This window comes from Vipera ursinii (assembly GCF_947247035.1).
Source record: "Vipera ursinii genome assembly, chromosome: 1".
Lineage (NCBI taxonomy): Eukaryota > Metazoa > Chordata > Lepidosauria > Squamata > Viperidae > Vipera > Vipera ursinii.
The window spans coordinates 323,146,158-323,172,673 of NC_139512.1; the positions used below are offsets into that span (position 1 = coordinate 323,146,158).

The 26,516-nt window shown below is 36.9% G+C and overlaps 1 protein-coding gene and 1 long non-coding RNA gene across 22 annotated transcripts in view; one reads left to right on the forward strand and one right to left on the reverse strand.

Annotated features, from left to right (window-relative positions):
* NRXN1 (neurexin 1) overlaps positions 1-26,516 on the reverse strand; it is a gene marked incomplete at its 5' end in the record, with an annotated part of 949,216 nt that overhangs the window by 791,691 nt on the left and 131,009 nt on the right. The gene's annotated exons all lie outside the window — the stretch shown is intronic.
* Positions 25,983-26,516, forward strand: part of LOC310633089 — a 262,877-nt gene continuing 262,343 nt past the window's right edge. Inside the window, exon 1 of the long non-coding RNA XR_014490984.1 lies at positions 25,983-26,083. This is a non-coding gene — a long non-coding RNA (uncharacterized lncRNA). The remainder of the gene's footprint in view (positions 26,084-26,516) is intronic.

Below are 26,516 nucleotides of genomic sequence, written 5' to 3' on the forward strand. Positions count from 1 at the left end.
TGATTACATTAAAGGATCAGATTTTCTTGGGAAAGAATCAACATTGCTTGTTGTTGTTGTTGTTAGCTGTGAAGTCATGTCCGACCCATTGCGACCCTATGGACAACGTTCCTCCAGGCCTTCCTGTCCTCTACCATCTTCTGGAGTCCATTTAAGCTCATAACTACTGCTTCAGTGACTCCATCCAGCCACCTCATTCTCTGTCGTCCCCTTCTTCTCTTGCCCTCAATCTTTCCCAGCATTAGGCTCTTCTCCAGTGAATCCTTCCTTCTCATTAGGTGGCCAAAGTATTTGAGTTTTAGCTTCAGGATCTGGCCTTCCAAAGAGCAGTCAGAGTTGATCTCCTCTAGGACTGACCGGTTTGATCGCCTTGCAGTCCAAGGGACTCGCAGGAGTCTTCTCCAGCACCACAGTTCAAAGGCCTCAATTCTTTGGCGCTCAGCCTTTTTGATGGTCCAACTTTCACTGCCATACATTGCAACTGGGAAGACCATAGCCTTGACTATACGCACTTTTGTTGACAGGCTGAAATCTCTGCTTTTTAGTGTACTGTCTAGATTTGCCATGGCTTTCCTCCCAAGGAGCAAGCATCTTTTAATTTCTTGGCTACAGTCCCCATCTGCAGTGATCTTGGAGCCCAGGAAAATAAAATCTGTCACTACCTCCATTTCTTCCCCATCTATTTGCCAGGAATTGAGAGGGCCAGATACCATGATCTTGGTTTTCTTAATGTTAAGTTTCAACCTAACTTTTGCACTCTCCTTCACCTGCAACAAGAGGCTCTTTAGTACTTCTTCACTTTCTGCCATTAGAGTGGTATCATCTGCGTATCTTAGGTTGTTGATATTTCTTCCAGCAATCTTAATTCCAACTTTTGATTCATCTAGCCCTGCTTTTATGTGCTCTGCATATAAGTTAAACAGGCAGGGCAACAGTATACAGCCTTGCCGGACTCCTTTCCCAATTTTGAACCAATCAGTGGTTCCATGTCCAGTTCTCACTGTTGCTTCTTGGCCCACATATAGGTTTCTCAAGAGACAAATAAGATGGTCTGGTACGCCCATCTCTTTAAGAACTTGCCACAGTTTGTTATGATCCACACAATCAAAGGCTTTAGCATAGTCAATGAAGCAGAAGTAGATGTTTTTCTGGAACTCTCTAGCTTTTTCCATGATCCAGCATATGTTGGCAATTTGATCCCTAGTTCCTCTGCCTCTTCGAAATCCTGCCTGTACTTCTGGTAGTTCTCGATCTACATACTCCTGGAGTCTAGCTTGTAGGATTTTAAGCATTACTTTGCTAGCATGTGAAATGAGTGCAATGGTGCGATAGTTTGAACATTCTTTGGTAGTGCCTTTCTTTGGAATTGGAATGTAAACTGATCTTTTCCAATCCTGTGGCCACTGTTGAGTTTTCCAAATTTGCTGGCAAATTGAGTGTAGCACTTTTACTGCATCGTCTTTTAAGATTTTGAATAGCTCAGCTGGAATACTGTCACCTCCACTAGCTTTGTTGTTGCTCAGCTTTCCTAAGGCCCACTTCACTTCACATTCTAGGATGTCTGGCTCAAGGTCAGTGACCACCTCATTGTGATTATCAGGGACGTTAAGCTCATTCTTGTACAGTTCTTCTGTGTAATTTTGCCACCTCTTCTTAATCTCTTCTGCCTCTGTTAATTCCCTGCCATTTTGGTCCTTTATCATGCCCATTTTTGCATGACATTTTCTTGAATTTTCTTGAAAAGATCTCTGGTCCTCCCTATTCTATTGTTTTCTTCTATTTGTTGGCACTGTTCATTTAAGAAGGCATTCTTATCTCTTCTAGCTATTCTCTGGAATTCTGCATTCAATTGGGCGTATCTTTCTTTTTCTCCCTTGCCTTTCGCTTTCCTCCTTTCCTCAGCTATTTGCAAAGCTTTCTCAGACAGCCATTTTGCTTTCTTGCATTTCTTTTTCTTTGGGATGGTTTTGGTTGCTACCTGTTCTACAATGTTGCGAACCTCTGTCCATAGTTCTTCAGGCACTCTGTTTATCAGATCTAATTCCTTAAATCTATTTGTCACCTCTACTGTATATTCATCAGGGATATGATTTAATTCACACCTGACTGGCCTAGTGCTTTTCCCTACTTTCTTCAGTTTAAGTCTAAACTTTGCAAGGAGAAGCTCATGGTCTGAGCCACAGTCAGCTCCTGGTCTTGTTTTTACTGACTGTATAGAGCTTCTCCATCTTTGGCTGCAGAGCACATAGTCAATCTGATTTCTGTGTTGACCGTCTGGTGATGTCCATGTGTAGAGCCATCTCTTGGGTTGTTGGAAAAGAGTGTTTGCTATGACCATCGTATTCTCTTGACAAAATTCTATCAGCCTGTGCCCTGCTTCATTTTGTACTCCAAGGCCAAACTTGCCTGTTATTCCAGTTATCTTTTGGCTTCCTACTTTAGCATTCCAATCCCCCATGATGATAAGGACATCATTTTTTGGTGTTAGTTCTATAAGGTGCTGTAGGGCTTCATAGAACTGGTCAATTTCATCCTCTTCAGCTCTGGTGGTTGGGGCATAGACTTGGACTACTGTGATATTGAATGGTTTGCCTTGGATTCGAACTGAGATCATTCTGTCATTTTGAGGATTGTATCCCAGTATTGCTTTTCCTACTCTTTTATTGACTATGAAGGCTACTCCATTTCTTCTGAGGGATTCTTGCCTGCAGTAGTATACCTGATGGTCATCTGAATTCAATTCACCCATTCCTGTCCATTTTAGTTCGCTGATCCCTAAGATGTCGATGTTCAGTCTTGTCATCTTTTGTTTGACCACGTCCAACTTTCCTTGATTCAGGGATCTTACATTCCAGGTTCCTATGGAGAAAAAATCTTTACAGCATCATACTTTCCTTTCACCACCAGACACATCCACAGCTGAGCGTCCTTTCGGCTTTGGCTCAGTCGCTTCATTCTTTCTGGCGCTACTAGTACTAGCCCTCTCCTCTTCCCCAGTAGCATATTGGACGCCTTCTGACCTGAGGGGCTCATCTTCCAGCGTCATATCATTTTTCTTTTTGGTACTGTCCATAGGGTTTTCATGGCAAAGATACTGGAGTGGGTTGCCATTTCCTTCTCCAGTGGATCACATTTTGTCAGAACTCTCTACTATGACCTTTCCATCTTGAGCACGGCATAGCTCATAGCTTCATTGAATTATGCAAGCCCCTTCGCCACGACAAGGCAGTAATCCATGAAGGGGCAACATTGCTTAAGTAGACAAAATTCTTGTTTCAGTTATTTAGAGTTCTTGGAGAAAATATTATGATCCAGTAGATAACATCTGGCCATTCATAAATCTGATTATTTTTGAAAAAAGTTTTTTACTAAAGAATCATGAACAATGAATAAGGAAGTCTTGTTATAACTAGTTAATGAAACGGAACAGTGGTTAGACTGAAAAAAGGAAATAATAGAAACAAATAAAGGCATGGAATTTGCTACTATATGGCACACTTCTAAAACAGGATTTTGACATCTTTTGACATCTCTAAAAAGGGATTGGACAAATACATCAAATCAATGTAATGATGAATGATGGCTAGATCACACCCAGCAAATTCAACTTGGCCTTTAATCTAATCTAGCATAGTTCTTATTTCTTAGAGAGTTGCATTCTTTATGTAGAAGAATTTCAGGTTCATAAATTTTAGCCCTGCACAAAATATGGTGTACATGTTCACAGAATATTTTAAACCAAAGATGGATTAACAAAGCACCAGCTAAACTGAATGTCTGGTTTTCATGGATAGCAGTTCCTGTGGACAAAAGACATGAAAACATAGTATACTGCGTACGCTGACTTGGTCATGTAATTTTGCAGCAACCATGCTTAGATAACAACTCAGTCAATAGGGTGTGTAGATTCATTTAGAAAGGTAATCAAGAGCCTTAGAGGCTTCTTCAGGAAAACACTCTGAAGTAGCCTCCGCCAGCTATCCCTCTTTGCAGATCTTGCAGAAAGGGAAAAAAGCCTTCTTCTGAAATAAGCATAAGAAAGAGGCAAGGGGATTAAAAAAAAGAAAATATGTATGATTCCAGTTCCCCAGCTGTGTTCTAATGTGAGCATGATTATTATTCTTTTATTGGTGTGGAATTAACTTTGAATTTAAAGCTTACCATTGATTAACTGACATATAGTGTTAGTGCTTGCTACTAGCCATAATATCCTTTATTTCATTATTTTTATTTCTTGGAATGCTCATGATTCTTTGTCAAGTTTTCATTTAATAAGAAATAAAAACTGTTTCTGGTCTCTCATGACCATGATTTATCTTCTCTGGCAAAAAAGAAAAAGTAGAAGAAAAAAAGTATGCATTCCACTAAGAAATTGTGAAGACTTGAATGAAAGCATGAGATTGAGATTACAGAAGTAGACCCAGAGAATACTTCTTTACATGAAGAGTTTAAATCTCCAGGAATAGATAAATTGCATCCTGGGGTACTAAAGCAACTAGCTGATGGTCTGACCAAAGGTTATTATCTTTAAGAAATCCTAGAAAAGAGCCAGTGAAACAGAATATGGCAAATGGTTTTCTGTATCTTCAAAAGGGGAAGAGGAAAATCTAGCAAATTACAGATCAGTAAGACTAACAATGATATTTGGGGTGATCATAGACTAGATTTTGAAGAGACTGATATGTTGCCATCTGGAAAACAATACAGAAATTATTTTATTTATTTGTCAAATTCACTCTCAGTGTATTAGAATTAAGGAGGGATTTGTCAAGAGCAAATTTTGTCAGACTAATCTTTCTTTCCTTTTTAATATAGTAACTTTCTAAATAAATTGTATGAATGTGAACACAATTTCAAAGAAGAACCACAGAGATTATTAAAGGAATAGAAACTAAGGCCTATGAAAAGAGATAGATGTATTTACCTTTGACAAAAGGCAACTAAGGGTCAGGCATGATAGCATTCTTCAAACTGGAAAGAATGTCACCTATCAATAGTTCAAGTCTTATTCTTTCACATTCTGAACTGAAGGTCATAAAATTATGGATTTGTTATACAAAAAGTGATTGAACGTTAGGAAAAGAACTTCCCAATAGTAATACAATGAATACAACAGTTTTACAATGAAACTATCTCACTTGCTTCCATCAAGCTGTTAATTTTTTTGGAAACAAGTCATCTTATTATCCTTAACTGACAATTCTATATTTGAAAATCAAGGAGAGCAGTAATACCACTAGCACTTAGACTAATATATAACTTAATTACAGCACACTCTAAGCAGTTTAGAGTAAGCACATTGCCCCCAACAATCTGAGTCCACATTTTACCGACTTCAGAAAGAGAGAAGGCTGAGTCAACCTTGGGCTAGCCAAGATCCAACTCTTGGCAGTGAGCAGAGTCATAGATATGTTTATTATTATTATTATTAATAATAGTAGTAGTAATAATAGTACTAGTTATAGTAGCTTTCTTACATTCTTACATGAGGTTTTTTTGGAGGGAAATCCTAATGTAGATTCTGAAAAATGACATATAGAAATCAATTTCCAAATTCACCCTAAATATTTTTATATTGATTTCACACATTATCTTTAGCAATCATCCATAAATTAAATTGAAACTGATATCAATCTGTCATTGGCACCCATTCTTTGTAAGCACATGTATATTTCTTTGTAGCTTTCTTAACTTTTCCAGTTAAATGTAACAATGGACCTATGTTCTTGGCTAACATAGAAACTGTAATACTGATACTGAGTTTTGTCAGTCAGATCATCACTATAGAGCCCATAAGGCTTCTCAGTTCTGGAGATTAGATTTCATTAAATTATGTTGACCACTGGACTGACTTACTATATGATTAAATCATACATAATTGTAGAAGACAATTTTACAATCTGGTATAGGTGGAGATTCATTGGGAAAAAATCAGCAGAACAATACTTAATTGCCAAACTAGAAAGGTTATATTTTTGTAGAATTTATTTCGGAAATTTGGATAGCTTATGAGTTTTCAGAGAATTTATGAGATATGCAGCTACTGTATTTGTCACAAGGTCAGTATGATCTTTAACTTAATCCTAGAAATAACCCAAAAATCTTCTGCACCTGAACATATATTTCCAAACAATAAACACTTAAATGAGTTAGAATCAGTGGTTGGATTCAGCCAGTTCACACCAGTTCAGCAGAACCGGTAGCTAATTTTTTGTTGCCCAGGCCCAGAATGGACTTCTGTGATGGGATTCAAATATGTGAATAATGCTGTGTCTGGAAGTCCATTCTGGGCCTGGGCAACAAAAAATTAGCTACCGGTTCTGCCGTAGTGGTGCGAACTGGCTGAATCCTACCACTGCACTGGATAGAATCTAAGTCTAGAGAGAAAGAAGTCTACATCACAAAAAGGCAGAATCAGAATTGGCTCTCTTCCTTTGCAACGTCTGCAAGGATGTCAAAGCTGTGAGCTGTGCAAAGACACGGGGAATCCCATCAGTGTGATACTAGTTATGACAGCACTCTAGTGAAAGTAAAGAACAAAAGGGTGCTTTAAAGTGAAAAATAAAATCTTCTGTGGCTAAGATGTGTTATAAGAGAATATTTTCACAGTGCAAGTGCCATTAACATTTCTCCCTTCAGGCCAGGCCATTCATATTCATGTTTCTCAGCATGGAACCAAATTATTTGGTGTTAACCTCCCTACATTTCCAAATCTGCCACCTCCAAGGGACATAAGTGAAATCCCAAACTGGCAGATTGATATTCTTTTGTCAATAAAACAGCCTGTAAGTTCAATGACTTTCAATCAGCTGTAAAGGTGCTAATGGTATATTTTTTGTAACTGCAATATTTGGTAGCTTTTTCAGCTTTTAAGAGTTTGTCCTGATGTGTTCTAAGACAAATAAATAAACAAATTTCACTAAGCAGCCCTCAAGATAAATTGATAAAGGATGATTTGACAAAGGATGCAAAAGAGTCAATGTGGTATTGCTCACTTCAATGGTTCATTGTCCATATTATTTTGTTTCTTTTTAAATATAATCTTCTGCATTGACTAATATAAATGCTAAAGGTATACTCTGATCTTTTAAAGATTATTATGATGTCCTTTACATAAATTAACAATCCTAAATAAGCATTCTTTCTGAAGAGGTAAAAAGAAATCTTAAAGATCATGCTAAGGTTCACCTAATCCAAGATTCTTTGAAAAATCCTAATGGTCAGCAGTTACCATATGATATGCTGGAAATTGTGCTCTGATTTATCACAGGCTAAATTCTGTCTAATGTGATAGGTTTGAGTGGGTTTATATAATTGCTCTGTCATGAAATTTATTGGGTGATCTTTCACTAAAGAAACCAGGATTTCTACTAAGGATATTTTGCAATTGCTATTGCATTTTTATGTTATTTGCATTTAGATTTTATATGTTGTTAGCCATCCAGAGTTGCCATGGTGATGTAGCTGGCATATAAATCGTATGAGTGAATTAATGAACAATACTAAATTAAATTGCATGCCACTTAATGAAAGTTCACACAGGAACCATCTGAATTCAGCTGAGTTGTAAAATATAGATGATATTCAGGCAAGCATAAATGCACTGCAGCAATCCAGAAAACCAGAAAAAAAAACAGACTGCCTGTACAATATATTTCTTGTCTGTCTGTCTGTCTTTCTGTCATCTATCTATCTATCTATCTATCTATCTATCTATCTATCTATCTATCTATCTATTATTTATTTATTGCCCATCTCACTGACAAATGACTCTGGGAGGCTTTTAAACATTATAAAAACAGAGATACTAAACATTAAAACTTTTTTTAATGACCCTAAAATCCCTTGCATTGGGATGGGGTCAGGGTGCCTGAATAGAGCTCAAGCGTTTACTGGACAGATGCCCTTCCTGATGCCTAGCAGTGCTTACAGAAGAAATATCTGCTGCTAGCTAGGATCAAATTCACAGCCTTCTGATTGTGAGGTGAGAGCTCTAGGCCACTGAGCTGCTCACAAAATATTAAAACATTAAATATTAAAGAAAAGAAAATTAAATGATTTAAAACCCAGAACCAGAATATAACAGGTTGGGACTTCCTAGTCCAATATCCACTTACAACATGGAACAATCCTATTTGGGCTCCAGGCCAGCTGGCAGAGCCAGCCTTTGAGCCTTGTATGGAAAGGGTGGGGGCAGATATCACCTTAAGGGATGGCAGAAAAGTTCTCTTAGATCCCACCAGTTGTAATTTCTTGACTGATGAGATGTACCACATGCTGATTCTGCCATAACAAGTGGGATGGGCCATTGGGGTGAGATGGTTTCTCAGGTAGCCTGGACCCAGGCCACAGATAGCTTTGAAGGTCAAAACCAATACTTGAATTGGATCTGGAAGCAGACCTGCAACCAGGAAAAGCTTGGGCAGCTGAGCTGTTAAATGAGCTGCCCTAAAGGCCCCTAGAACTGTCTGTATAGCTGTTAACCATAGTTTCTGAATACAGTTCAGAGAGCATAGAGAATATAGCAGCAGTCCAAATACCAGATGAGTAGGAAATGAGTGACTTGAGGGCAGGAATTCATGATCCAGGAAAAGGTGCTACTGGTGCACAACACAAATTGTGCAAAGGTTCTCCTAGCCATGGCTGTCACAGTACTTTGAACAATAGTCATGAATCTAGGAGAAACTGCAAGTTGTGCACGTTGTCTGTCCAATCTCTTCCAACAAAATGGATACTCTGACAATTTTATCAAGGAATACCTGATCATTCAACACAGTACAGCACAACCAACCCAATGAAAAGGGTAACATTGCCATATATCAAAAATATCTCAGAAACAACCAACAGATTATGACAACCACACAACATCCCTGTAGCATACAAATCAACTAAAGCTTCAAAATATCTTAAGTATACCAAAAGATCCACTAACTGAAGAAGAAGAAAAAAATGTTAGTCATGTACAACATACAATGTAAGGACTGTAACAGCACTATGTAGGACAGACAGGCAGAAGACTATCAGAGCGCTTCCATGAATACCAACTAGCAGTCAGAAGACACAATGAAAACTCCTTAATCTCATACCATGTGGCTGGACTCAACCATAATTTTAGCTGGGAAATTGTGACCATCTAAGACAAAGCTAAATCTGAAAATTCTAGGCAGTTCCAGAAGCTTGGAATTCAGACACATTAGTCATCAAGAGACACACAGAAGTAAACCACAATTTATACACCATTCAAAAGAGACAATTTAAAAAAGGTAAGAAGGTGGAAAATGATCAGAATACATCTTGTCCAGTAGCTAAAACCCAGATAAACAGGGACTAACTCAGACAAATAATTAAGCATAAAACAATCAAGGAACTATCAAGGAGAAAATAATACTGTGGTCAACACTGGCAAGAAAAGCCACTATATATAAACAGGGAGCAAACCCCATGCTCACTAGCACTGATCATGTTACCTAGAGGGGTAATGCAGTATTTGCCAGCAAATAATCAAGCTCAGAGAGTAGCAAGGACTCCACAGTAGATGATAGTGTAAATGAAAGAAAGTATGATTTTATTGAACTTTTCAGTACATTTTGTTTTATTTGTTATTTGCAAATAGTCAAACAAAACATATGATGTTCTCTTTTGCCATATAGCTCAGTGGTTCTCTTTTTATGCTTGTTCTTATCTGTTTTTAAATTAGTATTCCTGTTATGACCATGGTTCTTGCTTTTGTTTTCCATTTTAATGTGTAAAGCAATTATAACCTTCATGAAAGAGAATATTGTGAGTATTGTGAGAAAATATTTTCCATAATTAAGAGAGGAATCAAAAGCTCCTTGTAAGTGAACTCCAACTTCCACTCCTTTACTATTTAGAATTACTGTATATAAAGAATATGAAATTAAGTAAATTATGATTATTATCATTTCTTATTCTGAAATATTTCCATTACAAATAGATTACCTAAAGGTACATTTTCTATTTTTCCATTTAATGTGTTTATTTTTCTCACTCAACTTGGATTGTGTCAAAAGAAGCAAATAGTAATTATTATTTTTCTGATCCACAAAGAAATGAAGAATAATTGTCTTTTAACTGGATAATCAGACTGTAGATGCAATGACCCACATATATCATATAAATTAATAATCTAACTATGTCTAAACAGTGTTTACAGGATACAGGGTAAAGAATAAGGAAAAAAGTTCTGCATGGACTATTTCATTTGGCATATCATAGTAAGCATTATCAAAAAATATGCTGTAATATTCCAGCAGTAAAGGAAGTTACAAAAACTACTAAAACAATTTCAGATATTCAGGAGGAGGAGCAGGAGCAGGAGCAAGAGAGACACATAAGGCTGGCTTGTAATTTAAAAGCACAACTGCTCCTCCCCATTACAGGTTGTATGTAAATTTGTTCCAAAAGAGTTGAATCTGTCCTTCAGAATCCAGAATGTATCAGTTTACATGTGTCAATCACTTTCTTCCTCTCTGTGTGTCTGGAAGAACTTCTTTATCATTCTTCTATTCAAAGGGAAAAGGAGCAAAACCGAAACACTGAATTTACAGGGAGCTAAGAGTAAGCAAAATTCATTTGGGTGCAATGTACAAATAATTTTTAACTCAATACCACCAACAAATATTGAAAAATGTACACATACAGTGTTTATTATATGTTTAACTAATTCAAAGAAAGCTTACACTGAAGACAGTAGGATGTTTATCGTAATTTTATTTTATTTAAGTGCCTTCAGGTCAGTCTTGATCCCTGGCATCTGCTTGGATAGATGTTTCCCACTGCCATATTTTTTACCAAATAAAAACAAAAATTAACTTATGTTTCTTTTAACCCCCCTTTTTAAGTTGACATTTACTTAACAATTCCTCCTTTTTCTCTTCAAGTTGGTTGCCCTGCTACTATACTGTAATTCCAAGAAACCATAGCAATGATCCTAGGAAGTCCATTAAGACTTCTTTGTAGAAATGCATATCAATGCTAGTTTTTCTTATATGTGCACATCTTATGACCTCCCCACCTCTCACATTAAATACTGGCTTCTGGCCATGGATGGTGCTTCTCAAATACTTCAATACAACACTTGTTTATATATTTCACCATTATTGTAAAAATGAAGATTATCAAGCATTTGGCATAATATACAGTAACATGAGGATCTAATAATCATCTGTATTTGGCTCAGTAGGTTACCCATAATTCAAATTTATTTATATTATATTACAAGAATGAGACTCTCTCTTTGTGTCTCTCTCTCTGTCTCTCTCTCTCTCTCTCTCTGTATGTGTGTGTGTAATCATTCAGTTTAGAATAAATTGTCAATTAGCTCAGTTTATGGGCTTTTTTATTGTATATGTAGTAAAACAAATAGTAACAGCAATACCTGAAAAGCAGACTGTTAAAATAATTTTAAAATAGTGACTAGCATGGGAAAAATACACAACTTTTCAGCAAAGAAATTAATTCATTATGATAATCCTGGTACCTCTGCACAGAAGCCACAAATTGGCATCACTTTAAAAAATGCCTATTAAATGCCAATCTAACTCTACAAGTATAGGCATTCAGCTATTAATACTTGGGCAAATTACTATGGAAAATAAGCAGACTTTCAGATATTTGAGCCTAGTGCCATTAAGGACTTTAACACCATTTACAACACTAGTATGTAAAATGTTGAAGCAGTTCCAGCATCCAAAACTAAATTGTTTTTGTCCATAATTGGTATGACTAGAATTAAACAGCAGAACCAGCTTTCTAATACCACTGACACTCTTTGGTTAGCACTGGTGCCTATAGTTTTTGAATAAAAAAGCATAAATTATGCTCAGTTGGACATTTTGCTTTTAATATATGAGAAACCCAAAGGATTTATCAGTAATACATAGTTATGTATTACTTATTGAGATTTTATTGTGGGATGAAAATTCTCCCTCTGCTCTGTTCACATCTTTATTAGCATTACTATATATGCCCTGTTATTACCAAGAATCTTATTTGATATAACATTATTCCTTAGTATCACATATTTCTACAATGCTACATTTGCTTTGTATATTATGATGGAAAACAATGAAGAGATTTGGATTAATTTAAAGAATATTCAATGATTTGGTCATATTAGTTTCATTCAGAAAATCAACTATTCATGAGTCATGGAATAAATTTTCTCAGAAGTTGTATTAAGCATTGACTGCTTTTATTTATAATGCTAATGTTAAGTTCTGTTTAAGGTGTATGTTAACGCTTCTGAGGAAGAAGGTAGCAATTTCTTCACCTTCTAAAATTAAAAAAAAAGACTTGCTTAATAGTATATTTCAGTTATGCCTAGACAATAAGGGTACACAGAAGAGTCACCTCAGACACTCTCCTTTTGAAAAACAAAACTCCTTTTCAAAGACCTGACAGGTTTTCAAAAACCAGTAGTTCAATTCAGACCACTTATTCTCTTCTTCCCTTCCTTGATTTCACAGTGACAGTTTGTTTTTTCTGTTCTAATTAGCAAAATGTTGGCTTTTGATTTTCAGTCGGGATTTTGAAACTTATGGTGATGATTTTGAGGACAGGAAAGGAAGTCAAGCATAGTTTGTCCAAGTGTAGGATGATAGTAAATCATCCCTGCTGAAGATGGAAGACAAACAATTTTCTAGATACTCATAATTTGTTAACATATTGGAACTGAATAATTACTGCTAGAAAATAAAATTAGGTGGTGTCTGAAATGACCATTCTGGGTATCCTAAATTCTATGCAGGATTCTGAATGATACAATAAAAAAAACCTCTTATTTTATTTTAGGAATTAAACTTTACAAGGAAATTATGGTTTATGTTTATAGGAATTTTTCTCTACATTAGAAAACAATAGCAAGTTCCGTTCCTCTTGTCAGCGCTTTGAGGTAGACCAGGCCACAAAGAAACACTACAAGAAATACAAGAACTCTATTTTATTGATGTAGACTATAATGACTGAATCTTGAAAGATTGAATTATAAATATCTTGAGTTTGTTTCTCATCCTTTTCTGTTTTTCTAGGTTATGTTCATGTTTTTCTACCTATTGCCATATATATTTACTTCAGGATATCAAGGTGTATTACTATTGAAGTACGTTAGATAAATAAGAGAAAATAGGCAAATCCAAACGTGACACATCTCTGCATCATTACATACTGTAGCTGTTATAAAGCTTTTAAAGTAGAAAATGGGGACTTTTCAAATAATAATTAAATTAAATGTATACTTCAGTTTGCATTTATAGTTTAACAAAGGTACTTTATTATTTATTTCATATATATTCTATATGAAAATAGAATATAAAATTATATCAAATAAAAACTAAACAGACTATACTGTTAATCAAAAGGAAAGTGTAATGGATTATGAGATAGGAGGAAGAGCTACAGCCTAGATAATTTGAGTCCAAAGGAGGGATGAGGATGGAGACAGTCTCTCTGAAGTGACCCTCCATAATTCTCTGGAAAATAAGGCAGGAGGGAAAGGAAAATACTTTCAGACTTGAAAATGCCTGTTATGGTATCCTTAGAATTACATTATTGCTCATGGTTTTGGTTTCCTGTCTGGACTACCTTAAATAATGCAACACTGTCTTTATAGCATAATACCGTGTTTCCCCAATAGTAAGGCCTACACCAACTTTAAACCCTAACTTGATTTTTTTGGGGTGGCCCTAATGTAAGCCCTATCCCAAAAATAAGCCCTAGTTTGGGAGCAAGGCACACATCGAAAAATCAAGCTAGGGTGGGGGTGGGGGGGTGGAGCTGCCCCACCTGCCCCGCACCCACTTACCTTGCAGCCAGGCCTCTCTTTGCTGGCCCACTTCTTCTTATAAAGCCTCTTCTGCAGCCAGGCCTGAATTTCTCATTTCCATAACTTGGTTCTTCAAGACCTTAGCAGCCGAACACACAGCTATGGATTGAATCCATAGCTTAGTACTCAGCTGCTTAGGTCTTCTGGAAAAGCCTGACTACAAAATGCAGGGCCGAATGCAGCTGCAGAACTTCGGTCCCAGAAGAAGTGGACTGGCTGGGTGGGGCTGTTGGTGCCAGAGGTGAGGTAAGGCCTACCCCAAAAATAAGACCCAGTGCCTCTTTTGGAGGCAAATTTAAAAAATAAGACCCGGTTTCATTTTTATGGAAACACGGTAGGACTAATGTATACATGGATATCACCAGATGCAATAATTAAACTGAACATATTATTGCTAAAAGGAGGTGGAGGAATTTAGAAAACTCTGTGTGTCTGTGTGTGTGTGTGTGTGTGTGTGTGTGTGTGAGAGAGAGAGAGAGAGAGAGAGAGAGAGAGAGAGAGAGAGAGAGAGAGAGAGAGAAGATTTGATGGCACATAATCCATCAATCAATGCTAAAACCCATTTCCAAAATTTAACTTTATTATTCAAATGGTTAAGATGGCATACTATTTTGTTAATTAACCACCATACTGTTAATGAACCCCTTAGAATTATTTTCCTAATATATTAGAAAATTAGGGATTTAAACTACTCCTAAACTTTCTATCAATTTAAACTTTCATTCAGTTAGCTCCTAAGAATGGATATTTACAATAAAAGAAAGGCATTTCAAAATGATAGGTATAACTCAAAGGGTGTGGCAAGTGTAAAATTAATCAGCTCTTTGGGCATGCAGTGCTTCTGCATTATAGTGATCACATTATTTATGATGTTTGAATCCTACCGCATATACAATTTTCTGGACAATATTATATGAATGAAAGTTTTGGATGGCTTTCAGAAAACACATATATAGCAACTGAGGTATTTTCACAAAAATCCCTTCTTCTATCAATAGATTAATTAGGAATCATTTAGAATAGAGCTAAAGAGATTAATGATATCCCATGTGATGCTATCCATATGCCAAGAATATGTACATTTGGTCTCCAAGAATAATATATATTCCTGGAAAGTTCCTCTTTTATTTCATAGTAAATTCAATACTGCTTTATAGCAATATTTAAATTCATTTTAAATATCAGGGAGGGAGGAAGGCAGGGAGGGAGAAAGGAAGGATTTCATATCCAGAGAATCTATCATTGTCATATGGTACATAAATGAATGAACTACATTTGTCTTCCATGTCAAGGGTACAAACCAGAATTTACTTTTTATAAAGTAAAGGAAAGAAAAATAATGAGGATTGCCAACAATGTTCCTCTGCTTTGCTCATAGTTGTAAAACAATATATTTTAAAAATATTTAAAAAATACTAGGATGCTAATATCTTGGAAACTTTAAAAAGACAGTAAAATGTGTAAGCATTTGTTTAAATTATTTATTTGAGTGTCACAACTCCTGAAGTCACCTGTATTTCCAATTGTAATACTTGCAGGGTGAATCACAGACTAAATCAAGTTGAAAGGGAATTGCCTTTGATTCAATTGTTATGCCAAGACCTCTTTTCAGAGAAAGACAGGAGAAACCCAAACTGTATCTCAGAAATGGCCAAAAATGCCCTTCACATACCTGCCAATCCTTGCACAAAATTGGCATATATATTTGATGATGAGATGGGAATTCAGAAGAAAAATACTGGTTTTCTAAATCCCAAAGGGCCAGGTCATAATGGGAAGAAGAGGATTATGGTATTCTGAATTAGAATTGTCATGAGTTGGACAGGACTGAATGGATAACATCATTATCATCTTCTCCTGATCTGAAGTAGGAAGAATTTCCACAAGACCATTTCTGCACAGGTAACAAAATTTTGTCTGAAAATTTGAAATAGTTTGAGCAATTTTCAAATGTTGATTCTGCAATAATATTTTATAGAACTTTTTTTTTCAGACAAAATGCAATGTTTCTTAGTAAGGAATATGATCTTCTAACATGCAATGAATAAAAAATCCTTTGTCTTTGAATCTGGAAAAAATGATGATAAGCATAGTACTACAAATTCACTTGTACAATTTTAAACAATCTGGAATTATGAACTTGGAATTTAGGAACATGACATGGGCCTAGTCATAAAAATAGAAAAATATAATATGTTCATTTTTCATAAAGCAAACTGATAAGGCCAATTTAATCCCAAGGATTGTTTCTGATGCCCCTGGCTTTTTCCCTCCTTTTATTCTGTGTAGGTACATCAATATTCAGACAAAAGAGTGAGCTTCAGACACTCATCATTTTTTTATTAAGAGCGTCTGAAGAGGGCCAGTATAATATCTATTTCCTATTTATTTGAAATAAATAATATCCTACTATTCCAATATGTGGAGGGAGGGAGGGAGGGAGGGCGAGGGAGGGAGTAAGGGAAGGAAGGAAGGAAGGAAGGAAGGAAGGAAGGAAGGAAGGAAGGAAGGAAGGAAGGAAGGAAGGAAGGAAGATATAGGTATTAAAGACAATGTCTGGAGATATCAACTTGCTAACTCTCTTCTAGGAGAACAGTTCTCTATTTATTTTTATTTTATTTTTATTACATTTATATACCGCCCTTTCCCGAAGGACTCAGGGCGGTTTACATGGTAATTAAAAACCAAAAATACAAAAGTTAAAAACCAAGTTTAAAAAATATTAAATTTATCCCTGTATAAATAAAACCCCAATTAAAATAAATTAATCCTCAGCCTGGGCCAGAGAGCTCGAAGAGCCAGGTCTTCAGGCCCCGGCGGAATGAACGGAGGTCGGGGGCAGTCCTCAGCTCCACTGGCAGCTGGTTCCAAAGGGCAGGCGCTCCCACTGAGAAGGCCCTATCCCTGGGTGTTACCCCCCAGCAATCTCTTACCGGTGGCACCCTGAGAAGACCCTCCCTGTGGGAGCGCACTGGACGAAGGGAACTTGATGCCGGCAGCAGGTGTTCCCTCAGATATCCCGGACCCAAGCCATGTAGGGCTTTATAGGTCATCACCAGCACCTTGAATTTAGCTAGCTAATTTCATTCATTTTATATAGGCAGAATAAAACCCACTCAATAAGAGATTAATTATTATTTTTTACTGTGAGCTTTAACTGAATTTAATCATCCTCTGTACTACATAGGAGTGCTAGCTCTTAAAAGTGAACAGTATGGATAATTAAATATGTCCCCCTATTTGAACAAACATGTACTTTCAATTCATCAGGAACATTTTCTATTTCCTTGATCTTTAAAAGTGGATACTGAGAGCAATTTCCTTCCAGTCCCTAAAGCTGTTGTAATTGGCACTTGAGAATTGGGCCAAATGACCTTGGCACTCACGCAAGGATCACACTGGCAATCACAGAGGGATGTGCAAGGCCAATAACGATATCTGACAATTAAAAACGACTAGTTTTGAAACTATTAGGTGTTAACAGGCATCAGTTCAATATTTTGTTTTGGTTGGGGTACAAAAGAATAAGGATTAAATATGAATCATATGAAGCAAAATAAATCAAGGGATGCTGCTGGATTTCCTTGTTCCTTTCTGCTTGAAGAGCTCTTTTTTTTTGCTCTTCTTTTTATTAGAGCTATCCATAAGGAAATAAATCTCTCATTCTCCAGGAATGGAGATTTGAAATCTCATAACAATTTCCACTCCTGCACAAACTTACCTTATGTGACAAATTTATCTTGGGTGAGAGGGCCATCCTGATTCATTTCATTGATATTTGGATGGATATAACTTATGCCCATCTGGATTTCAGGTGTGGCATCACCTGTGAGTTCAGGACTGAAGGTAGAGTGTCTGTTATTATTCAGGAAACTATGATGGCTTCAAAGGCCTTCCACCTCAGACAACCAGATTTGAGACTCTTGTTGTGAAGCTGGGCTTTAAAGAAACAGTGCTTTTCCTTTTGTACTATTCTTCCTGCTACACAGCATCTTCTCTGCCTGAGTTGCTTGATGCAGATTGGTGGTGAAGTTTCTTAGTCTGATGGTTCTGGAGTTGCATTATTTTGTTGAAGGTTTAAGCAGCATTGGAACTCATGGTCCAGGTCCAGAGTCTAACACATATGGGTATTGGATCTAGTTTTTGTTTTGGCTTAATGATGTGAATATGGGGAACATTATGATCATATCACTTTCTGTTTGCTTAATTGCTTTTTAGGGCTGCTATCCTTTAGGATTGACATGTTGTAGGCACCTGATGGATCTGCTTGCTTTGCAGAAAGTATTTGAGGAGCATCCTCAAGGTGCTTTCCTAGACTTTGGCAAGTACTTCAACAAAGATCTTAATCACCTCCTGGAATAAGGAGTAGCGCCTCACTTTTACACCTGAGCAACTTCTTTCTGTATGCCATCCTTGGATAGCTGCTTAACTTATTGAGAAGCAGTAGGAAGATGAAACAAGAGAAGAGCTATCTAGAACACCACTGAAAGGAGACAAGGAACAAGTTTGATTGGAAATATATGCATGCCTATACTATAGCTTACAGTACGGTGATAAGAGCAGCAAGACACAATATTTTTTGCTTTTATTGTTTCTACAGAATGCCAACTGGAAGTTGTTAGAGTAATATAGACTCTCTTAGGAAATGAAAGATTTGAAGGACATCTAAAGGGCTGCTATGAAGAATATTTTAATCATCAGATGGATATAATTCCTTGGTTCCAAAGAAGAGAATATAAGTAGCTCAGGGTTGAACTCAGGGTCCTTGGTGTTCTCTGAGACTGATTGTTTGCTTGCAGACATTTAGTTCAGTACTGCTTTTATGCTACTTCTCTGCAGCTGTAGAGTACTGAGATAGCCTTGAAGAAGGCATGCAAAAACCATTACATGAATTTAATCCAGAAGACAGGAAAGGATGAGGGAAAATCTCAAAATTGCCCCACCTTGACTCTCTTTGGTATAAGATGGAGGGAAAAGAACATCTGTTAGTCTTTTAAGATTCTGTTAAGGAAGATTGAACTGATAATAAGACCACTGCTTTACTAAGATTCTAAGAAAATCTTGCTCTAGCAGAATATATAATATAGTATGGTACTATATTATACCATACTATATGAGATTGGTGAGATTGATTAATACATATGTCTATCAAAATTCTATTACATCTGCTGTCTTTTATGGTATTTAATATGTGGATTCTATGGGATGATATTTTTTTTGCAAAAATACCAAGAATTGTGCAATATTTAAAAAATGAGCAAGGTGATCTAATACACAGAAGCATTGATAGCAAATAATTTAATGGCATTTTTCACACTATGTGAAAAGACAAACTTTGAAAGTGACATTATATAACTGAATAAATTAGTTATATTATTTAAAAAAATAATTGTTCTATGTGGCTGAAATTTTAACTTTTGTTTTGTTTGTTCTTTTTCTTTTTGCTAGAAACTTAAAATGTCACTTAAAAAGAAGATTGTGAATGGGAATATTTCCCGCCCAAAAAATCTTCATTTCAGCAAAAAGGTTTATTAAAAACAAGTTTCAAGCCGCAAAATTTAATCTGGCCTTAATCAACAGCAGGAAGCCTGAAACTAACAAGAATGTTTTACAAAGATTAATAAATACTGTATGCTTTGGGAATGTGATAAAGCAGATGGAACGATATTCTGCAAAAATGGCATTCAGAGGTTTTACACCACAGGCAAATCAGTTAGTAATACTTTGATCAGCACAAGGATCAAAGAAAGAACATTTTTCATCTAGCCTAGTGTCTGGTAAACAACTGTTTTCCATGGTTCACAAGTTCCATTTTTGTAGATGTTTTCCTTTGCAAAAGTCAATTTGCCTGAAAATATAGTGCAATGAGTCAGCTCAAGGTGTTTGCAATACCTTTCTCTTGGAAAACTACACATGAAAGATTTACGGTAGATTATGAAAAACAATGCTAAACTGACAGTGCATTTCATGCAAGAAGCTGTCTCCCAATTCCAGCATGTATTAGATCAGTATTAGAAGAAAAACACAAGTATCAATAAAAGAAAAGATATATAGCTCCGGGTTGAACTGGGGGTTCCTTAGTGCTCTCTCAGCTTGGTTGTTTGCTTGCAGACATTTCATTACCAGATTAGGTAACATTTTCAGTAAGGAGATGGGGGCACAGTGGTTCACGGTTAAAGATGCTAGGCTTGTTAACCGGAAAGCTGACATCCCAGGTTCAAGACCTGAGAGCTGCACAATGGGGTGAGCTCCCATTACATGCCCCAGCTCCTACCTACTTGGTATTTTGAAAGCATGCAAATGCGAGTAGATAAATAGGCAACACTTTGATGGGAAGGGAACAGCATTCCCTGCACCTCAGGGTATAGCCATGTTGATCATATGACCATGGAAATGTTTTTGGGCAGTGCTGGCTCCCTTGGCTAAGAAACAGAGATGAGAATGACTGGACAAAGGAAACCTTTACCTTTACCTCTTCAGTAAGAATCAGCCTATTCAAGGAACTACCAAGGAGAAAACAATACTCCCACCAACCCTGATAGGGCAAGCTATTGTATATAAACAGACAGCAAACCTCACTCCCTTCTAACACTGATGATGTAATCTAATTGGGTAATGCAGTATCTGCCAGCAAATAACCAAGCTCAGAGACTCCACAAAAACAAGAACATATTCAGTGCAAGTATACAATTTGAACAATGTTTTAATTCTTTGTGCAGAATTGCAGAAGAAAGAAGTTTATGAACAAACAACATGTAAAATGTAAAGCTTAAAGGAGTTAAGCTGCTATCAGAACAAAAAGAATAAACAAACAAAAAATACCTGTTGTTTTGCTTGCAACTAGCAAAAATCTTCCCAATATATAATGGAGTCAGAGTACATTAGATATCAGTTAAAGGATGGCGCGTTGGGCATTCCTATACTATTTGCACTTCCCAGTTTCTCCAAAGTGGTTTGAAATTGGCTGAGCAATCAGCTCCCCTCTTGCTAACCTCAGAATGCTGAGAATAGGCAGGGAACATAATTAAGGGTCGTCAAGATGACTATTTGGAGACTGCAGGACTTGCCCTTTTTTCAGCACCCAACTCTTTAAATTGCAGCTCCTGGACCTGGAGTAATGATAGGTCTTACTATCATTCTAAAAAGAAATGGAAAAGTCACATGATAACTCTTCTCTATCTTGATTTCAATTCAGGCTATGAGAATTTCTTTGGCATTTTGCCAAACTTAAATTTGTTGCTAGAGGAGAGTACCACTTAGCTGTAACAAGGTTGTTTATTCTTCCTGCATAAAAATTCCCATTGAAAGCTGTGATGATGGAATTATATTACAATTTTGCAAATACTTTGAATAATTTTAAGGCCAGTTTATCCAACATTGGGGAGCGGATAGCAAAACAGTATATTGTTTGTACTGAAAGATCTAGAGTTGGGCCGAGGCAAGAGTTTGATACATGCTGTTCACGTTGATTGAGAAATACAATGTTTTGCACAAGGATTGTCAAATTAACTGGACTTTGGGCAAAAGGATTAGGATGGGTTTTATTAACAAAGCTATGAAATCTACTGGCAGGTTCTGAATTTGGAGTGCAGGAGATAAGATAAGTCAGGATTGTTGCAAATGTGAAAACAATTCTTTCTAATCCAAATCCATTCCAAATCAAGTGAAATTAACCCAGGAGGTTCAGCTATCCAAGAAAGAGAAAGTCATGGGAACACACTGTCACAATGCCAATGCTATGTTGGTATAAATGCTGTACATGGACACATTTCTTTTGATGGGAATGGACCAATACTGTTTACTTTTTTATTTTGTAAAAATCATACAATACCCTACCAGTGTTTGCCTCTATATTTAGAATATCGTATATATAATAACTCTTGATTGTTCCATCTTTTAAAAAAGTTGAACAGAAAAGACATCTTCCTTAAAACTAAAAAGATGGTTTAAAATCTAGTTACAGAGTATATAATTAGCATTAAACTTATGTGATATCCACTGTAACAACAGTATATTTTTGATGTACAGAGGTGCACTGCAGAGCTCCCATGAAATTCTCATCAGCATTTAATAGTGTTATTTTCAATCATCTTCATATGAAAAATGTATTTAATTATGTATTTCAGTTTATTAAATGGTAATGTTGTATCTTTCTGCAAGCACAAATAATCTCTTGGTAGCTCACAAAAAAGAAAATGCAGAGCCATAATCATCATAATAACACAAACACTACATACAGATCCAAAAACAGTACCTGTTATCAACACTAAATGCTCTCCAGAAAAGCTGTTTTCATCTGTTCCTGGAAGACAGATAACTTTGCAGCCAAAGAAACCTTCTGTGAGGAAACGGGGTGGAATTCCAAGGGTCAGCTCTGCTAAGAAAAATAATGCCTTCTGTCGGGTTCTGTCCCTCTACTTCTCAAAAATGAGGGATACCAACTGCTTCTCTTGGTAAGGTTGGAAAGTTTGGCAAAGTTTTATTATTATTACTATTAAATCTAAGTTTAAAAACATTATAGGGTTGAAAATTAGGTTTGTTTATTGCTTTCATAATTAGATAACTATGTATCCACTATAATTAGATAGTCTCAATAATTGCTTCAATTCTAGGTTATGCTTATAGAAGTATGAAAAAATGAGATTCTGGCTAGCAAAACACTTGATACCATACCTTTTTGCTGGCACAGGTTTTTGTGAGTTAGAAACAACGTTTTTCTGTTCTAGTTATGTTTTCTATTTCAAAACACTACAGCATATGATTGTCAAATTGGTTAAAAATTCATTCTGAAAGCATTTTGTTTTACACAATGTATCATGAATACAATAATTTTATTGGCATTGAATGTTTCAGTGATAACTAGCATGGATCAGTTGGCATTAATAACATACCTATCTTATTAGCTGTAAAAAAATACCTAGACTCACAATTTTCTAACTTCTGTTTATTAGATAAACCAACATTTAACTATAGTGTTATAGTTAACACCATATAAGCCAAAATGCCAGAGTTCAAACCTTGCCCTAAGCTAAAACTATCCCTCACTATGACTTACTGTGATATGTTGATTCTGTCTATATATTTACTGCTTGGATTATGAAAAATACAGAGAACATCCTCAACAGTATAGGATGTGATTTGTTAACATCTAAGGTAAAGGTAAAGGTTCCCCTGCACATGCGTGCTAGTTGTTTCCGACTCTAGCCGCCGGTGCTCATCTCCGTTTCAAAGCCGAAGGGCCAGTGCTTGTCTGAGGACATCTCCATGGTCATGTGGCCGGCATGACTAGACACCAAAGGTGCATGGAACGCTGTTACCTTCCCAACGTAGTGGTCCCTATTTTTCTACTTGCATTTTTATGTGCTTTCAAACTGCTAGGTTGGCAGAAGCTGGGATGAGTAACAGGCACTCACTCTGTTATGCGGCACTCGGGATTTGACCCGCCAAACTGCTGACCTCATCGACAAGCTCAGTGTCCTAACCCACTGAACCACCGCGTCTCTTTTTTGTTAACATCTAAATTCTACCTAATTTGGAGCAATCACTTTTTCACACAGCAGTCTACTGAGTTCTATCTCTGAATCAATGAAAGGAAATTACCTTTTTTCTAGTTGTGTTTCTTTTAGAGTTAAATCTTTATATCTACAAAACAAAAGTTCCCTGACTATTACATTTCAAGGGGAAACATGGAAGGAAGTGGCCTACAGGCACAGAACAAGTTGCACCACCTAACTCGACATGGGGGCAACTCCTTGCCCTGCAAGCTCCTCTCCTCCCCAAACTGCCAGCATTGAAGTGTGTGGATGCGCATGCACACACTCACACATGGGCATTCCAAATTTGGGGAATGTTATCCACAGAGGAAGGAAAGGTCCTTCTCCCCAAGCCCAGGCATGATTGGCAGCTTGCCAGTTCAGATGTGGCTAAAAGTCTCCAAACTTGGAATGGTGTGCATGTGTGTGCATGCTCACAGCACACCAAAGGAGATGTTCTTCTCCCAATCCCAGAAATCTGAGCATTGATGTTTACCTGTCTGGTGCCCCCTCCTGGCAAAGCAGGAGGTGGAGGATGCTGCTGCTGTGCTTGGAAGTGTGAAGTCAAAATTCTGCCTTGACAGATCTCTGGAGAATGAGAAGAGGATGAAGGGGAGCAGTGATCCCCAGTCCTGCACAAGGGAGGCTGGTGCTTTTCAAAAGGGAATCCTTTCAAGAAGGATGCTGGTTTGTTGGGGAAGTCTTCCCTTACGCAGTTCCCCACCACCCTTCCTTCTCTCCAGAGTTCTTTGTAATTCAACCAAGAATTTTGGTCTGCTGCACGCACAAACACACACACACACACACACACCATTCCAAGCTTGGAGATTTTTATCCACATCTGAGCTGGTAAGCTTCCAATCAGGCCTGGGTTTGGGGAGAAGGACCTCTTCTTCGTCTGTGGATAAAAGTCTCCAAACCTGGAATACAGTGTGTGTGTGTGTGTGTGTGTGTGTGTGTGTGTGTGTGTGTGTGTACGTGCGCGCATGCACACACAGACACATACATACATGTGCTTGGCTGCCGGCACTTTGGGGAGGCAAGGAGCTTGTAGGACACTGAGTTGTCCCCACATGGAGTTAGCTGGTGCAACTTGTTCCTTGCCAACCCAGCCATCCCAAGTAAGCAGAGCTGGGCTTGCTGCACCCAGCCGGCCACACCTCCCCAGCCACACCCACCTGACCATAGCAAGTCAGCCGCACTGAGTGAGCAGTGTTGAGCCAGCCACATTGAGCTGGCTATGCCCACCCAGCCATGTCCATCTAGCCCTCAATGAAATTGAGTTTTACACCCCTGTTCTAAAGGAAGCTAAAAAGATGCCACATCTTTATTTCTCTCATCAAAATAGTAATGTATTATATCAGAAAGTGTGTCTGTATAATATTTGTTTATACAGAATTTACATTAAATCATATTTGTTTATTTATTTCTCAAATTTATATGGCCACCCAGAAAGTGACTAGGTGGCATATATATAATAAAACTAGCAATCAAAACATTCTATAAAACCAGTTAAAAACAATAAACATTACTAAAGCAAGATCATGAGGGCCAAAATTACATATAACACAGCCAACATGCAGGGTCCCCCTTACCAGGGATCCTAAGCTTACTGAAAAAGAACAAATTTTGAGAGCTTTCCAGAAGATCATAAGCCTCACTTAGTGAGAGATGATGTTCTTAAAAGGCAAGTGCTCATCTCCTAGATCCTGCCAGATGGGATTCCCCCATTTACTTTAAAATACCTTGTCCTCTGCTGAATTATTTTATTTTATTAAAAATAATTATTATTTTATTAAAAATAATGAAACTTGTGAAACAGGGCAGCATAGCTGCAGGTGAAGAAAAGTCACATGCAACAGGGTCAAAACAAGGCAGATACAATAGCTTAGCAAAGTAGAAGGAATCAGATCTTGAACAGAGCCTTGTCTGAAAGCCAGCTGGGTTTTCCATATGGAAAAAGAGGAGCTGTTGCTTCAGCACAACACAGAAGCTTTCTCCAGCCTTCAGAATAATCCTTCAGGTCCTGTCATTATGAGAAGCTTTGTTTCACGATTATTGTTTCTTGGGGAATGAGGTAATGGAGCAAAGTCTGCCTTCAAAATAATATCCTATCACAGGAAGTTAAGGTCAATGATACCAAAATGCACCTATTCTTCATTTGTGTCCTCCTTTTACTTGAGTGCAGGTGCAGGCTAAGGAATATAATCAATAGTCAAGAATAATCTGAGCACAGCATATTGACTCAGTTTATCATCAGTATTTATAACAATCAAGTAAATAAAATGTTGCTAGGCAGGAAGGGAAAGGCCAATGTCAAGTGTAAATTGTATTTTGGGGCACATTTACTTTGGAGAAAATTTAACTGAACAAAGTAAGATTCATTTATGAATATAAACAGACACTGGCAACACAATAGGATTGTGTTGTATAATGTTGATTTAATATCTACACTTTTTGTAAATAATATACTATTATTTGAGTATAAAGCATAAACAAGCTTAAAATGAGGACCCAGATTGTTGGGGGCAATTAAGCTGACTTTGTAGTAATGCCGCTTGGGGGGTGTGTGTGTGAAAGCCCTAATAAGCAGGCATATACATAGAATGAAGGCTACTGCTAAGCTTGTAAGCCGCCCTGAGTCTTTGGAGAAGGGCGGGATATAAATGGAATTAAAATAAAAATAAAAAATAAAAATAAGTTACAAGTGATCCAGTTTCTCTTTCAAGTGTTTTATGTAAAAGATGCAAACTAAAAAAATGCAATTTAAGACAATCCAACCATAAAGCATCAACAGTCTATTTTTTAAATCTTGCCATTCTATATTAAATTTATGATACTGTATGAAAGCAATTTGAGACAATCCAACCATAAAGCATTAACAGTCTATTTTTTTAAATCTTGCCATTCTATATTAAATTTATGATACTGTACGAAAGCCAAGACAGTCAACCAATTTGGAAAAAAGGAAGAACACCATCAAGAATGAATGTTGTATTCTAGGTAGAAACAGCTGCCTTATTAGAAAAAAAAATCTCAAGGCAGATTGAAAAGAGCCTCCAAGCCTTGCTCATATTTATCTTACTTATTCTCCCATTGGCAAGGAGACCAGACTCATTGTTAATGTAGAATCAGATACA